Consider the following 15,593-nt stretch of genomic DNA (forward strand, 5'->3'; position numbering starts at 1 on the left):
AATCTGACAGATGCCTTTGTACTCAAGATGCCAAATAGTTATGTTGCAAATGCAGCATTCAAGTGGTGGCTTTTGTGATGTGTCAACTATATTTGCAATATAAAAATGCCCCATGTGTCTAAGTTTGAGCTTAAATAGGATGCTTTCTCAGAAGAGAATCCCCAAGATTTTTCAGAAAACGTGGAAGGAAGAGGTCTGAGCCCAGAGGTGGGATGCAGGTTTGGGTGGAAACAGTCACTGTTGCTGAATGGCTGTGCTCTGTGCTGTGGTCAGGCACCCCTGCCCTGCATGCTGCTTGGTCACGTGAATGAGTGAGGGTCCATTCCACCTCTCCTGTCTGCCTTGATAAGTAACAAGAACTGGAGCAGGGATTCCACATACTCTATTTTCAAGCTGGAGAAAGGTTTTCATCCCAGCCTGCTCAGTCAGTGGTCTCTTGGGCTGGAGCAGGACCATCTGCTACTTCTGTTTTGATTTTCACAGTCGAATGTACACCTTCCTACATAAATATAATCTATGCATGCATTCCTAATAACATGACATTCTATTTCTTTAATGGAAATTCACAAAGTGACAGATAAATGTTGAGCCACATGGTCAAAAGAGTTTTTCATTTGGTTTAAAGCTCTTTTTCTTGTTAGGAACTTGGCTTTTTAATTTATTTATAAAGAAATGTAATTAAATTGAATTTTTTTCTAATTCAGAAACAGAAAATGGAAGGCATTGATGATTACATTTTTAAAATAGTAGTTACCTCACACAACTCCTCTATCTTCTACTTCCTGCTCATGTCTTTAAGAACAACTCAAAGGCACATCAATAAACGGTATGAGAGCAGCTTTGTGGAAAAATTATTCTGCTGGAAAATCCAGCTAACATCTGAGATAGCCAGTCTGAGTGTTTATTCCAGCCCCCCAAGTTTTCTGGTTTCTTTGGCATTATTCAGTTTTATAGTTTAACAACTCTACATGGGATAGCTAACCTTTTCAAAACAGCTTCTTTGCACTCTTCTTGTTTTTTCTAGCCTGGTTCTTCCCACTGACTCTTTCTGATAGTTCTCAGCAATTCCCATGAACCAAGTAAACATGAGGTTATTCTTAGTGTATTATATTAACAGCTATTATCATGGGAGAAGAATAATTTTAATATTAATAAAAATAATTTCCATTCACTGCTGGAATAAATTAGTTTATTTTTAAGAGTTGGTTCACTGATTGGTATTTATAGAATGTTAATCTTGTTTTAAAATAGGCAACTCTTGTGAGGAGTCAGGAAGATTTTGGCATCCTTGCCTGCCTTTCACAGTGAGAATCCAAAAGCTCTTCTGCACCTCGGGTGGAAACTCAGTCTCAGAAAGCTGAATAATAACTCCCAGTACTAATTCTCTGTTATGCTTTGCTGAGTCAAAGCACTTAAGGAGAATGAACAAATGAAACCTTCCACAGGCTCCCTGGCAGTAGGTAAGCCAGCCTTCAGGTTGCTGTTACTCACCAAGGCTGGAAGTCCATTGTTGCTGGGGTCAAGCGCACCAAGGCTCTTCCGGTTTCGAAGCCCCTTCTTAAATGATTAGAATTGGAGCTTGATACAAACTAGGCCCCACTCGTTCTGCATTTGGTTCAAATTAACATTGAGATTTCTTGACCCATTTAAATGATTTTGTAGTTAATAGAATTGTGGAGTTGGAAAGGTCCTTGGAAACGATCTAGTCCAAAGTCCAAAGCACGGGGACATAAAGCGCACTCAGGCACTGGGACTGCTCGTCTGTGGCAGGGGTAAGATCTCAGGGCACGATTGGCATAGAAACCTCCCAGAAGTTCAGCAGACTCTGAGAGAGGGCACTGGATCTGTAGAATGGTGAGTAATTCTGGAAAAGAGAAAACAGGAGAAGGATTTTTAGAAGGAAGAATGGGGGCAGTCCTTTTTCATGCTGCTTTTTTTTTTCTGAACAAGCTTCTTTCTGTGCTGAATGACACCAGGCCCAAGGAAGCCCATGTTCTGTTTCTTAGACAAATTCCCTGGCTCACAGCCATCCCTGCAGGCTTCCTAGACACCCAAAATGGGCAAGAATACTTGCTTGAAAGAATATTTGCAATATTTGCAATATTGCCTTGAAAAGTCAAGGGTGGTAGGAGGTGAAGGGAAAGGGAGAGGTTGTGAAGGGAGAATGTGAGTGCAGATGTTGGAAATCAGGGGCAGCTGCCTCATGGAGATGAGTCCTGGCCTCCAAACACAGCGCACTACACACCACCCGCAGAGCCGAGCGCTCTAAGCCCAGGCAGTACCCGGAGTGCACTTCCTGCTTGTTTTGTGAAGAGATTTTAAGCAGCTTCCAAACGTTGTTTGAACTTCTCTGCTCATAACTGCCTACTTGAAATTTACTAGGAAGCTAACATGTTCAAAACTAAACTGATCCTCTCAGAAACCTACCCCGTCGATACCTTTCTGGATGAGGAAATGACAACTCCATTCTTCCAGCTGCCTGGGCTGGAAAACCTGTGGTCACTTTTCACTCTGCTCCTCTCACTGCTGAAGTCCAACTTATCACCGAACCATCCGACCCAGTCCCTCTTCCCTGTGAGATCTTGAGCCACTGTTACCTCGCTCTTCTTAGCTCGTGGCTACTCTGTTTGTTTACCAGGGAAGCTGGAAGGCAATCACCAAGCTCGGCTCCACTGAATTATGTGGCCGATGAGCAGACTCTTCCCTGTCTGCAGTGTAGGAGGAGCAGCCGTGCCTCCTCCAGAAGGCCATGACTGATTGCCACTGCCAGGATGCTGCTGATGTCTCTCGAATTCTGGTCCCTCCGTACAAGGAGCCCAAAACGACAGAGTGGGCTGCAGTGTCACTCTGGAGCAGGCTCTTGCAGTGTGCCCTGGTAGAAATGTTCAACATCTCCAAACAGGCAGGCCCAGAGTTGCAGGGATGGGAAGCCAGATTCCCCAGGTGTCACCAAAAATGATGCTAAGCAGAGCTGCCTCTCCTTCTCTCCTTTCATTCCCAGGCCCTTTTATTCCATGTGCCTGGGATATGCTGACCATGGATTTATTGTGTATGCAGCATCCTGACAGATGATACTTCAAACTTTAAAGATATTGATTGAGACTCAGTCATGCTTTCAAAACGGTGTTCTAGCTTCTGCTTTTGGCCAAGGTGGAGAAACAAGCACTACCCTTTCCTTCCCTCCAGAAACAAACACAAATACTGGACAAAATACATCAAACAACAGTTTTCAAGAGACTGATGTTGAGCAGCAAAGGAAAGTGACACCTGAGAGACAGGAAACAAACGTAATGAACGATCATTGTGGTTTAGATCTAAAATGTCCCTCAAGACTCTGTTGTGTGAGGAAGGTGATCATGGAGTGCGGAACCCACCGGTGGGTTCACCTGTGGATAAGTTCCTGGCTGACTGTGCTGTGAGGAGGTGGCCTGGTTGGAGGTGGTCAGTGGGTGTACCATGGAAGAGTGTGCTCTTGTCCCTGGGTCCTCCCTTCTCTCTCTGCTTCCAGGTTGCCCTGGGCTGAGCTGCTGTCTCCTTTCAGGTTCTTCCACCCTGCTGTTTCTGCTGTGGAGCCAGCTGGTCATGAACCAAAATGAACCTCTGCTCCTGGGAGTTCAGGGTGCTGGGTTCTGTATCCCAGCAATGAGACAATGACCGAGGGGACGAGGTGTGTGAATCCCAGTTTACTACTGTGAGGATTTTTGTGCTGTGGACAGGGAGAAAATCAGGTGAATATCCTGTCTGGCCTGATTAAGGCAGCCGGATTTCAGAGGATCGCTTACCCAAGAGGACAGAGCTTACAGGAAGAGCCCCCTGGAGAGCCTCAGAGGGCTCCATCCAGTGTCCCTCAGAGTATGGAGCCCCAGCCACGTGGTACCACAGCAACAGAGGATGTACATTCAAGCAAAACTGAAAAAAAAACAAAAAAAGACCATGATCAACAGGAAATTATGGAGTGCATTTGAGAAGCTCTGGCCTTAGTGGTGGAGAATAATTAGCCCTATTTTGAACACTGCTATGTACCTTTTGATGAGTCAAAGAAGGACTGAAAGAATTAAGTGGCTTCCAAGTAACTTACCTGCAGCCCAAAAAAGTACTCTAGATTCATAGAAATTGAAAATAGTCTAGCATCTAACTAGATAAAATTCATAATGTCGGAATCCAGAGATTACCAGGCATAAAAAGAAGTTAGAAAATGTAACTCACAGGGAAGCAATCAATCAAAACCGACTGGAATTCACCCTGATGTTAAGATGAGCAGAGGAGAACACTGAACCGGTACCACTGGATCCCAAGTTAGGCTTCTAGGATGAAAATGAAAATGCCTGAGAAAAACTAACCTGGATGAGATCCACAGAACATCATACCACATTGTAAGAAAAAGGATCATTGAACTTGAAGGCATAGAATCGCAACTGTCCAAGGAAGAAAAGTGAGACACCATCAGGATCTTTGGAATGCCCTCAGGTGGCCTATTGGATGGTCCATCTGATGTTCACTGAAGAGGGTGAGGCAGAACATTTGAAGAAATAACGGCCCCAACTATCCATACTGCTGAGGACTACCCACACTCACGGTCTAAAGATATTCTTCCTGCAGAAGAAACACAGAGAAATGACACCAAGTCACATCTTAATCATATTCCTCAAAACCAGCAGCAATGAGAAAATACTAAGAAAGTCTGCAGAAAAATGACATGTTCCGTACAGGGGAGAGAGACAGAGATGGCGTCGGGTTTCTCTCCAGAAACAGTGCAAGTCAGAAGTTAGTGAAGTGGTTCCTTTAAATTATCGAAAGAAAACAAGAATTCTCTGTTGGAAAATATACTGTTCAAAACCAAAGCTAAATAAGATGCTACAGGCATATAAAAGTTAAGAAAAAATTACCACCAGTTGATCTTACATTTCAAGAAATATTAAGAATTTTCACCTAGAAAGAAAATTATGCCTGATGAAAAATCTACATCTACAGAAAGAAACCAAAGAAGGGGAAGGGGAGTGGGGGATGAAGGAGGGCCAAGGCGGGAGGGGAAGGGGAGGTAAACATGATGAAGATGGGAGTTAGATAGATAGATAGATGATAGACCAGTTCTCCCAGGAGAATGGAATTGCTATGTATTGCAAAGACATACTAATAAAAAGAAAAAAATAGAAAAAATTTAAAGTATTCCTAAGTCTCATAAACTGTTTAGTAGCAATAACAATATATTGTAAAGTTTATAAAACAAAAAGTAAAATCCATAACCACTATAGCATAGAGTCTGAAAAAGAGAAGTGGGTGTCCATTAGTGTAAGGTTCTCATGAGAACGACAAATGCGCCTTGTCCTTTGGAGGTGAACTGCGCTGAGTTGAAGGTATGTGCTGCCTTCTGAAGTCGCCACCACATTCCACAGTGAAGCAGCGTAGTTAACAGGCCAACAAAATGAAGCAAATATTGATCCAGAAGAAAGCAAATGTACAGGAAAAGGGGAACTAAGAACAAGAGAGGCAATAAAGAAGGCTGTGGGTGATAAACTCGGGCCTGAATGCATAAATAACCACATTAAATGTAAATGCCAGCGTCCAGCCCTGGAAGGGTCAAGGCTTTCAGGCAACCTGCGTGGTGAGGAGGTCAGAACCATGAGCCCTACCCTGTTGCTTGCGGCTCTCATCACTCCAGCCCATGGCCCAGTGCGAGGCCCTTCTTTGCTGCAGGTCAGGAAGGGAGTTTAGAGTCAGCTCAGCCTCTCAAGGCTCCCCAGTTGCAGACCTGCAGGTGGCCGCCCACCGAGTAGAAGAGGAGGAGCTCGAGTGTGCCTGGGGAGAGGCAAAGGACTTGGCTAACTTATCTGGGCCAGGAAGAAGAGTGTTAGGAAATTCAGGGCCGGAAGCCGGGGAAATGGAGGAAGATTTGACTGACCGAGAATGGGCTCCTGTCACCAGGGTTGGCCTGGCTACGGCCACTGCGAAGACCCATGTGACAACAGCAGAGCCCAGTGCTGTGTCTCGGATGGACCCTGGGAACCTGCAGGCCGCTGCCACCTGGGACAAATTTCATGTGGTATAACGGTCTTGCAGAGGCATGGCTGACATATGACAGACTGCACATTCAAACTGTGCAATTGTACACAGTTAGACATTTACACAACCATGAAAACATCACAATCAACACAAGCATAAATAAAGACAAAAGGACAACCGCATCCAAAAGTTGCCCTGGGGCACTTTTGAATCTCCTGCCTGGCCCTCCCTGACCTCAGACTGCTGAACTGTGCTGCTGGGGGCATCATATTATCCAGTGTTTATGTGTGAAAATGCACAGTGTATATTCTTTTCTGTCTGGCTTCCCACACACGGAATAAATATTGCAAGATTTATCTGTGCTGTTTCTTATATCGCCAGCTCTCCCTCTCCCCGAGCTGTGCAGCACCTCACTGTGTAGACATGCCACACTTCATCAACTCGCTGATGGCCATTTCAGTTGTTTCCAGCTTGGTTTAGTTTGCTAATTTCTTAAGGCAGAAGTTGAGATGGCTGGTTTGAGACCCATCTTTCCTATCATAGGAAGTGTCGCTCTAAGGATTCCTCTGGTGGCATCCCACAAATCTTGGGAGGACAAACTCCTTGTTGGAATAAAGACAGAGTCTCTGCCATTTCTCCATTGTTCCTGCGTAAGATCTGTGCTGAGGAATGACATGATTTTAGCCAGCACCAAGTTACCATGACTCAGGTGCTCTGACCCCCCCACCGCACGCCCGAACTGTCCCCTGCAGTGCTTGTGTGAGATGTGTGGCTTTTCTAGGGTAATACCTTGCGCATGCTGGCTCCAAGTTTCTAGAATCCTGTCTCATCATGGAACTAGGAATAAGTGAGGGGCTGCTTCAGTCATTTCAAATCTTTCATCACTTTTTCATCTCTGAAATTCCTCCTAGATCATTGGCGGAGATCACATTTATATCAACAGTTCTTCTGACATCTTACTCCTAGTACCAAGATTCCCCAGTGCCCCCAACTGGGCCAGGTCTCTCCATGGCCCCAGCCCATTTTCCACAGCAGGGTCCTTGGCTTGCCATCCTTATTTCCTGTAAAAGGAGAGGTAGAAGATATCACTGTTACAAGGGTGAAGAGTGCACCCTAATCCAGAGAGTGAAAAGCACTGTTTTCCGAGATCTGGGTGAACATACTCGGTGCAGCTGGCACTGCAGATGATCTACTCAAAAACACCAGTGGGAAGTCCCTCACTCGTGAGGGGACCATCCATCTGCGAGGGCTGCAGGGAGCCCTAAACCTGCAGCTAAGCGGTGCTGTGGGTTATTCCAAACACTACTCACACACAGAGTTATTTGTGTTTGGATGTGGAGATCATTGTTAGTTCTTACTGGCTTTTGGCTTAGGGTGTAAATGTGACAGTGCTTACATCTGTGCACGTTTAAATAATACCGTATGAGAAATCAAGGGGAACTTATGATATCTAGTATGGAAAATGCTTAGCAGGTCAAACATTTTATAAACTGGCACTACTCAAAAATAATTATCGAGTTCTATAGAAGTGTACTGCTTCATCTACTGTGTCTCCTAAAGTTCTCTGGAGGTTTAATATTATTTTGTATATTCAGTAGGTCTAATAGAGTACTCAGTTTGGTATCCTAACATCTATTTCGACTTTTAAAATGAGAATTAAAATACTTATTATTTAATACTTTTAAAATGAGAATTAAAATCTTGTACCTCTGTGATTTTTTTCTATCCCTAATATTTGGCTTTAGCAGTGATTCTCAGAGACATCTAAATTACCTGGTCTTTCCAGCCATAGCCAGTAAAACTATGAGATTTCTAGCCCTGTTCTAACAGAGCAGGGAAGGCTGAGTTTCTTTCTTCCTTTATCCTGATGTTACTCCTAAAGGGATGAAAAAGCTCTTCAGATGAATGTGTTTTGAGTACAGCTGTGAGCATTTTCACACATCAGGAGGAGCGAGCAACGTGTGCTGCTGAACGAAGAAAGTGATGGTTGCTGTGACGTGAAGCTTAGAGAACTCGCCCAGCATTTGTGCAGAAAAATGAGGACATTCGGACTGTGAGGTCCCAGTGTGCCCCATTTTAGGGTGTTGTCATCACAACGGGTCCATCCTGACGACCTGATGAACTGGCTTGCACCTGTGAATTCATGGCCCCCGACGGATGAAAGGTGAATATGGCTGTGCTGACAAATGGAATGACTTGGTTGTAAAATTCTAGTGGAAACAAAGGCATCTTTAAAAAAGAAGAAAAAAATGGATGTGAAATAAATTCATGTCAGTTAGCTACGAATCACAAGGATAACCTTCTTCTCTCAAAGACTGAAGGCTATCACATGAATTATTTCAAGAGGTAGGTGGGAAAGTTATTTAGGGGTAGAAGTTTAGGGTTAAAGAAATGGGTAATAAGATATGAAGGGGATCCAGGGTCAGAATGGGAAAGCTTTAAATGAGGCCCCCATGACTCATAAAGCAGGGAACCAGTACCTCAGGCAACCTTTCCATACATTCGGACTTAAGGAAACTTCCTATTTCCTTCTTGACTTGTCTTCCCCACCTCTGCAAGACAGAAGGCTGGACTGCCACTCCCCACAGACAAGCTGCTGAAAGACGCATCTCCTGCTAAGATTTTGTAGACAAAAAAATCGTAATCCTAGAAAATTTATCTAATAAGTGCCCATTAGTGTGACCATAGAAATGGGAGTGAATTGTAAACTGCAGGAAACAGATAATAAATAATATATAATTTATATTTATATATACTTAGATATATTTCAGTTCTATTTAGTTTGCTGATTCCATATGTGTATGATGCTCACACACACACTCACACACACTAAGTTTTTCTTTCAGCTCAGTTTGTCTTTACTTATAAAAAGACACACAGAGACTGAAGGAGATCTTGCCTCAACAATGTTAGACTTTGTGTTTAACTCGGGCACCATATTTAACTCAAACAGTAATAAGAGGTAAATGGAAATTTCATGGTTTCGACTTTACTGTGAGGTAATGACTGCACAGTCCCTAATTCCAGTTGTGTGAATATCTAGACCAGCGTTTCCAGACGTTGCTGGGTGCACAGATCATCAGGGAACTCCGGGAGCCAGAGTCGGTTCTTCTGACAAGTTCCCAGATCCACAGGTGTGGAGAGTCCGAGGATCACACTCGAGAATGCTTGGGACAACTCAGAGGAGAGCGTCAGAGACATTAGTTCACAATCAGAGGTGGGCGGACAGGTAATGACTCAGACGAACAGCGAATCTAGGAAGAGAGGAACAATGTAGTGAGAAGAGGATCAAAGAATGGAAAGTACAAACGCAAGAACTCAAGGTGCAGCTGGCTGGGAGGGATCCAAGCGTTCAGAGCACTTCCCAGCCGAGGGGGCGTCTCTGAGCCTGGCTCTCGGCCTCCACACTGCACCTGCTGTGCGTGACTCACTTGGCTCTCAGTGTGCTGTGCAGGGACGCATCGTTACAACAGTATCTATAAAACGGCCTACAGCTTGCGCAGAAGGGGAGAGGATCCCTTCTCTCGGCATCTCTCGCTCTCCTGCAACCTTGCAGTTTACTAAGGATAAATCCTAGTGATGATTCTTGCAATACAAAGGTTTGTAAGTGAGACCTACACTGCGCATTTGTATGAAGCAACAGATGTATAAGTGAGTAAAAAGCAGACCGACCGGGGAGAAATCCCACTGTTCTAGGCAGTGGGACTAAGAGGTGCCGAGGAGGTTCTGTGGCCTTGCATGGGATTTGTGCTTCAGCCCGGGGTTCTCACCTCTCTCCAATGGCTGGATGGGGAGGCGGAGGGAGTGGGACAGGCGTGGAGCAGCATCTGCTGTCACAGCTCTTGAAGGCACCCGATGAGATCGTGTGGGGACATCTGTGCCCGGAGAGGCAGATGACAGCCAGAGCCCTGCCGACGGCGGTGGAGGTCAGAACTGGGCAGTGCCCAGAGCTCCCTGCCCTGTGCTTCCTGGCGTGGTGCATTCTGTTGGCTCAGAGATGGAGCCAGGACCTACGGAAATGCTGAGCGCCCTCCCTAGGTGTTACTGAATAGCCTCCCCGGAGAGCGAGGGGCCCCGAGGAGCAGATTTTAATTATGAGGCTCCTCCGCTAATTTAGAACTGCTTAAATTTAACGTATAAAACATGAGTTTCTAAACTGAAATTAAAAATAGATCCCGCTAAAAGGAGTTATTTGAGAAATTAGCAAAACGCCTTAAACTCCCACTTTGGGGAGAAGAAAGTCCTCGCAGTTAACCGTCTTAATAATTCCTGAGTTGTGAGGTCCCCGTGCCTGCTCCAAGGGGTCCAGAGTCTTCCGACCTCTCTGTGTTAAAAATAATAGCTGCAGACTGTTTTGCCACCAGTATGTGGGTGGTTGGAGGAAATGGAAAAAACAAAAATTCACAATGCCTAATGATTTATTAATGAGTTTCATCTTCTCTCTGGAGTGGGGACCACTGATGACATGTGTGTCTAATCACTCACTGGGTGGAATGTTGCAGCCATCAGCCCGGGGACAGACAGACACACTTCATTATCTGCAGAGGGGACGGAGGCGAGGGACACTCCTTCAGCCACTGGCAACCTTACATTGCAGCCCAGCTGGCAAACAAAAGTTGTCCTTGAAGCTTTCCATCTGGGCCCTCTAACTTCATCAGGAACTGAAAGCAGAGTTTGTTTGTTTTGTTTTAAGAGCCTTCTGCTAACAAAGATGTATCGTTACTCTGCTGGGTGGGAAGGCCCAGAATAGCTCAGTGCCGCGCCATTATCATTCCAGAGTCACAAGGAAAAACATCACCAGGATTTCTTAATGGAACTAATTAATTAATGTATTCTCTCAATAAAGGTGGAATTAATGAAGTAAAGACCGGATGGGTAATTTTAGCATCTAAGTTCTGTGAGGAATCTGTCCTCACAGATCCAGGCTTCACCATTCCTCACCCATAAGGAGGACCCCACAGGAAGTGATTTTAAAATAACTCACTTAAAGTAATTACACAATTATTTAAAAATGAATGCAATTTAAATATGTATTTTAAAAATAATTAAAAGTAAGGACGCGTACTCCAGTTCTTTCTTGCTGGTGTCTTAAATATAATGAACTTAGGGAATGGAAATGAAAGAGCTGCAAGCATCTGACAGTCTTCCAGCTCCATCCTTTCCCAGGTGGAATTATGAGTCGTGCTACACAGCTTTCCTTTTTCATTTTTGCAAATGATGCTCAGACCCTGGCCCTCATGGGTGGCGGGTGCTGGACACCAAGCTGCTCCCTGCCCGTGCCTCGGCCTTTAGCACCTCCCCTGGTCCACTTCTGCCCCTGGCTTCCTAGAACTATGTAGCCCAGGCTGGTCTCGAACTCACAGCGACCCTCCTGCCTCAGCCTCCCGAGTGCTGGGATTACAGGCGTGCGCCACCACGCCTGGCCCTGTGTAACTTCTTTAGCATCGGCTGAATTTCTGTTCTCATAGCTTGGAGGACCTGGTGATTCACGTGTTTAACAAATTCTTCGGAACCAAGCAGCCCCACAGAAGCACCGTCTCAGACCGAGAAGCTCTTGAGGACCTAGGGGGTTTCCTAGCCACTCCCTGCTGCTTTCTGGGGACACCTTTACCAAGCACCCCACTTTCCTGTCCTAGGGTCTGGCTTCCGCTCTGGGCTTCACTTGTTTTGTGGCAGAGATTCAGTGCAGCTGTGTAGCTTCCTCTTACACTTGTTCAGTGAGGTCTTCTCAGGTGCTGTTTCGACAAGTGTGGTCCAGGAACCACATGCAATAGCGTAGTTAGCCTGCTCAGCAGAATTGTGTGTCCCGAGCCCGGTTCAGACCCCCAGGGTTGAGGTCTTCAGGTGCATGTGCCACAGCTGTGAACTTCTGCCTCAGAGCCACGTTAAGACCCTCTTTCAACTTGTACCTCTTCTGGGTGAGAAAGCTTGAACTTTTTCAAGTTTTCCTTCTAGAGTTAATTTCCCAAATCTTCTCTGAACCCCCTCCAGTTTGAGTAGCAGGGGATACATTTTTTGGGGCATATTTTCAAAGAGTTCTGCATGCTGTTCCCATGTGTGGGTTTTCGCCCAGTATTTACAGAGATTTTTAATAGGCAGTGTTTTGGGAAATGGCTCCTGAATGGACTGAAAAGGCAAGGGAAATAAAGTTGCTTTAACTTTTTTTGAATTTTATATATATTCTTCAGGCTGAAACTTGGTTCTTCATAATTATCTTCTGAATGATGCCTTACAAGCATTGCTTAAATATTTTTAAAATTCACATTTAGATTTTAAATTCTTTAACTTGTCCCATCCACTTTCATTACTGACTATGATTTCATGAATTTTAGCTGGGAAAATAGCATTGTTTCAGGGACGCTTTCCTTCTTTTTGAAGTACACAGTCAGTCATTGGCTGCACTGGGAAACTTTGTTACTTTTCAGTCAGCCGTAAGATAGTGGGGATTGCTTATTAGTATAGGAAGCTGACTCAGTGAGGGTCCGAGAGCTTGGACCTACCGAATTCGGTGACACGCTTCTAATTGGTCCAGAGCAGCTAATCTGAGCAATTATTTCCTAGGTTTTAACACCTTAAAAGTGAAACTTTTTCTTGGCTCGTGTCAGTAATAAATATTATCTGACTCCCAGCCAACCCAAGGAGTTCATAAGGCTTAGCATTGCTGGTCTCCAGGGCAACTGCAGGGGCAGAGGCAAATCCCAGCGCCCTGGAATTGTGGAATCCAAGACTGCGGTTCCAGGTCCTCACGGTGTTAGATGAGTAAACTGGGGTATAGAAGTGATTTGTCCCAGACTCCAGGATTCACATCATAGCACCTCCCCAGGATTCCTGTGTCTTAGCACCTGCCCACTGGGAGAAGAAAACAAACAACAGCAAGAAAAACAACAAAAAACAACCTCCAATCAGATGATGCTGTTTTATTCTTCCATAAGAAATTTCTCTTTCTGGACCACTTCATGGAAACATGATTTCTAGGGTCCTGCGTGGGATCTCTACTGCTGCTGTAATGAACTGGCTCAGAGCAGTGTGACTTCTTCCCTTCTGGAGCTGGGCGGCTCAGGATGGCCTTGCGGAGCTCACGTGGAGCTTCCAGCCTGGCTGTGCTACTTTCTGGGCCTTTTGGGGGAAGCTGCCTCTGAGCTTTCTCCAGCCCCTCGGTGCTGCCCATGCCCCTTAGTGCTGCCCACCCCAGCCCCACAGTGCTTTCTGAGCTGGCACAGATGGTAGCACCCTCAGCCCACCTAGCATTTGCCCTCCTGCACCTTCTCCCACAGTTAGGGATTCTGTCATCACTTAGGAAACTGGCTGTACCCTCAGCCTCCCATTCCTTGGGCAACTGATGAGCAATTTTGGCCCCGTAACATCACCTAACCATAAGCCACAGGTTTAGGACATGAACGTCTTTGGAGGCCCGTTTTCCTACCTGCCCAAAGACCCACTGGCAAACCAGCTGGGAGTTGTAGTTCTGATTCGCCAAGGGTGCTCTCTGGACCAAGATTACCCACGCACGCAGAACTGTTAGACACAGAGCTTGGCTCCGACTCTGGTTTGCTGCCCTGGAACTCCAGGACCCAGGAACCTGCCTTTAACAAGCCCTCCCCGTGGTTCTAATGCATGCTAGTGTACTGCTGCTTCGTGTAGCGTCCTGAGGGTCTGGGATAAAGATTCAGGTGAGCAATCTATTGACGATGACGCTATCAGTTGATAATGAACTTTGCATTTTCCTATTTTTTCTTAGAATGCAAGGCACCGGGAATCTTAAGGGTTCAAGAGTTGCTCTGGAGACTCCCAAAATTCACAGAGACCAGGCCAGCATGTCATCTGTGCCTCCTCAAATCCACATGGACCCGGGCCCTTGGTTTTTAGTACTGTAATCTTATTTACTTCTTTTGGGAATGGAAAGCAAAATTGCATAAAATTTTATTTGGAAAAAGTTACTGCTAAAATTTTTCTTCTGAAAAACAACTCCGTGTACTGAAAATTACTTACAAGTGTATGAACTAGGTCCTGCAGGGCTCTCGCGCGCTTTTCTGTGTGAGCTTGTGCCGCACATCTAGCTGTGCGACAGGACACGTTGACCTGGACCCGCAGCCTGGGAGCTTTCTGAGGTAAGAGAAGATGCTCCAGACCGTCTGCTGCTCACCTCCCAAACAAACAGAAACCCTACCCTTCCCTTTGTCTCACAAAACTGAGGCTTTCAGGCAGTGACGGACCCCTGTTGGGCCGGAGGAGCGCATCCCTGACAGTATCCCCACGGCAGACTGGGACTTGAATGGGAGGCTGATTCACCCAAAAAAGTGAGAACCCAAACCCAAAACCCTAGAGAAACAGAAGATTGGCCCCACTGCTGCCTGCCCAGATTTGGCTGCTTGAAAGAACGTTCTCGGATGAGCAGCACCTGAAGCCACCCAGTGTGAATGTCAGGGGGAGAACCAGTGTGGAGAAGCTCGAAAATCCAGTCTGAATATCTGCTTCTTGCGGCTTTGAAGAGGGCAGAGTCTGCCCTCAATCTGCAGAGCTTTTGCAGGTAAAAATAGCAGGGACCCCTCTAGGACCTCAAGTCCCTCTTGGGTTTCTGTCTTTCTACCATGATTTCTCTGGTCCACTTCATGGCTGCCAGGTGGACCACTCTGCATTTATAAAGCCGTCTTCTATTATTTTAAGACCTCCTTGATTCACATAAACCCTTTAAAGCCTTTTTCTAATAAAGAATTCAAAACTTAGAAATACTAATTGAAATACTATGTGGCAGGCCTGTGTTAAACCCTTGGGTCAAGGACCGAGCCATAACACAAAACCCTCTGCCTTGCTAAGTGTATGTATTTCTCTTTTCTCCTATCTGGATTACGCAACAATTTTTTTTTTTGCTTTAATCACTTTGTGATATTACTTATGTCACGTTTTCACATTTGTCTCTGATGTGCACAGCTTTCAATGCTAACATTGTATTAGTCTGAGATCATGCACTGTCTTAAGGAAGACTATTTAGACTGTATTTCCAGCTGCCTTCAGGCTGTTTCTGTCTTTATGTGGGCTGCTTCTTCTCCTGTTTCCTGACTCTTACATAGGTCAGGTTATGCCTTCCTATGGAGATGTCCCCAAAGCCTAATGTGGTCCTGGGCTCATTGATGGGTCTTTTGAAAGGTGGTTGGGATACGGGGGCATGATGGCTGGCCTGCTGTCAGGACAGAGAACCAAGATGGAAGAGGTGAGAAGCCATGACTGTGACCTGGTGTGTGTGGTTCATCTCCTCCCCTCCCCTTCCTTCAGGCTCTCTGCTTCCTGTGCACCATGAGGTGAGCAGCTCTCTTCCACCAGACCCTTGCACCACCGTTGCTTCTGCCAGGAGCCGGAGGGCTAGAATGTGAGTTAAGTAAACCGCTCGTTCCTTCTTTAAGTTACAGATGTTGGGTATTTGATCCCAACCATGAGAAAGTGGCTAAAGCAGACAGTTTTGGATTTGCATGAGCTTTGCTTTTTTTCTGCCTATTTTTGTTCATTCTTTCTATTTATTTCTACATAAACTTGGGAACTTTAAGGTTAATATCTGAGCCTCAGTTTTCTCAGTTAAAACGGATTACCATGTAAGTGAT

General features: G+C 45.4%; 1 long non-coding RNA gene across 1 annotated transcript; it reads left to right on the forward strand.

Moving 5' to 3' along the window:
* The first annotated feature begins 1,764 nt into the window (after window positions 1-1,764).
* On the forward strand, window positions 1,765-15,363 carry LOC104867565. The gene is made up of 3 exons (XR_781803.2): window positions 1,765-1,854; window positions 13,739-14,527; window positions 15,271-15,363. It is a non-coding gene; the product is annotated as an uncharacterized LOC104867565 (long non-coding RNA).
* The last annotated feature ends 230 nt before the right edge of the window (window positions 15,364-15,593 follow it).

Source organism: Fukomys damarensis, unplaced genomic scaffold, assembly GCF_012274545.1.
Source record: "Fukomys damarensis isolate Sample0158 unplaced genomic scaffold, DMR_v1.0_HiC HiC_scaffold_26, whole genome shotgun sequence".
Classification (NCBI taxonomy): Eukaryota; Metazoa; Chordata; class Mammalia; order Rodentia; family Bathyergidae; genus Fukomys; species Fukomys damarensis.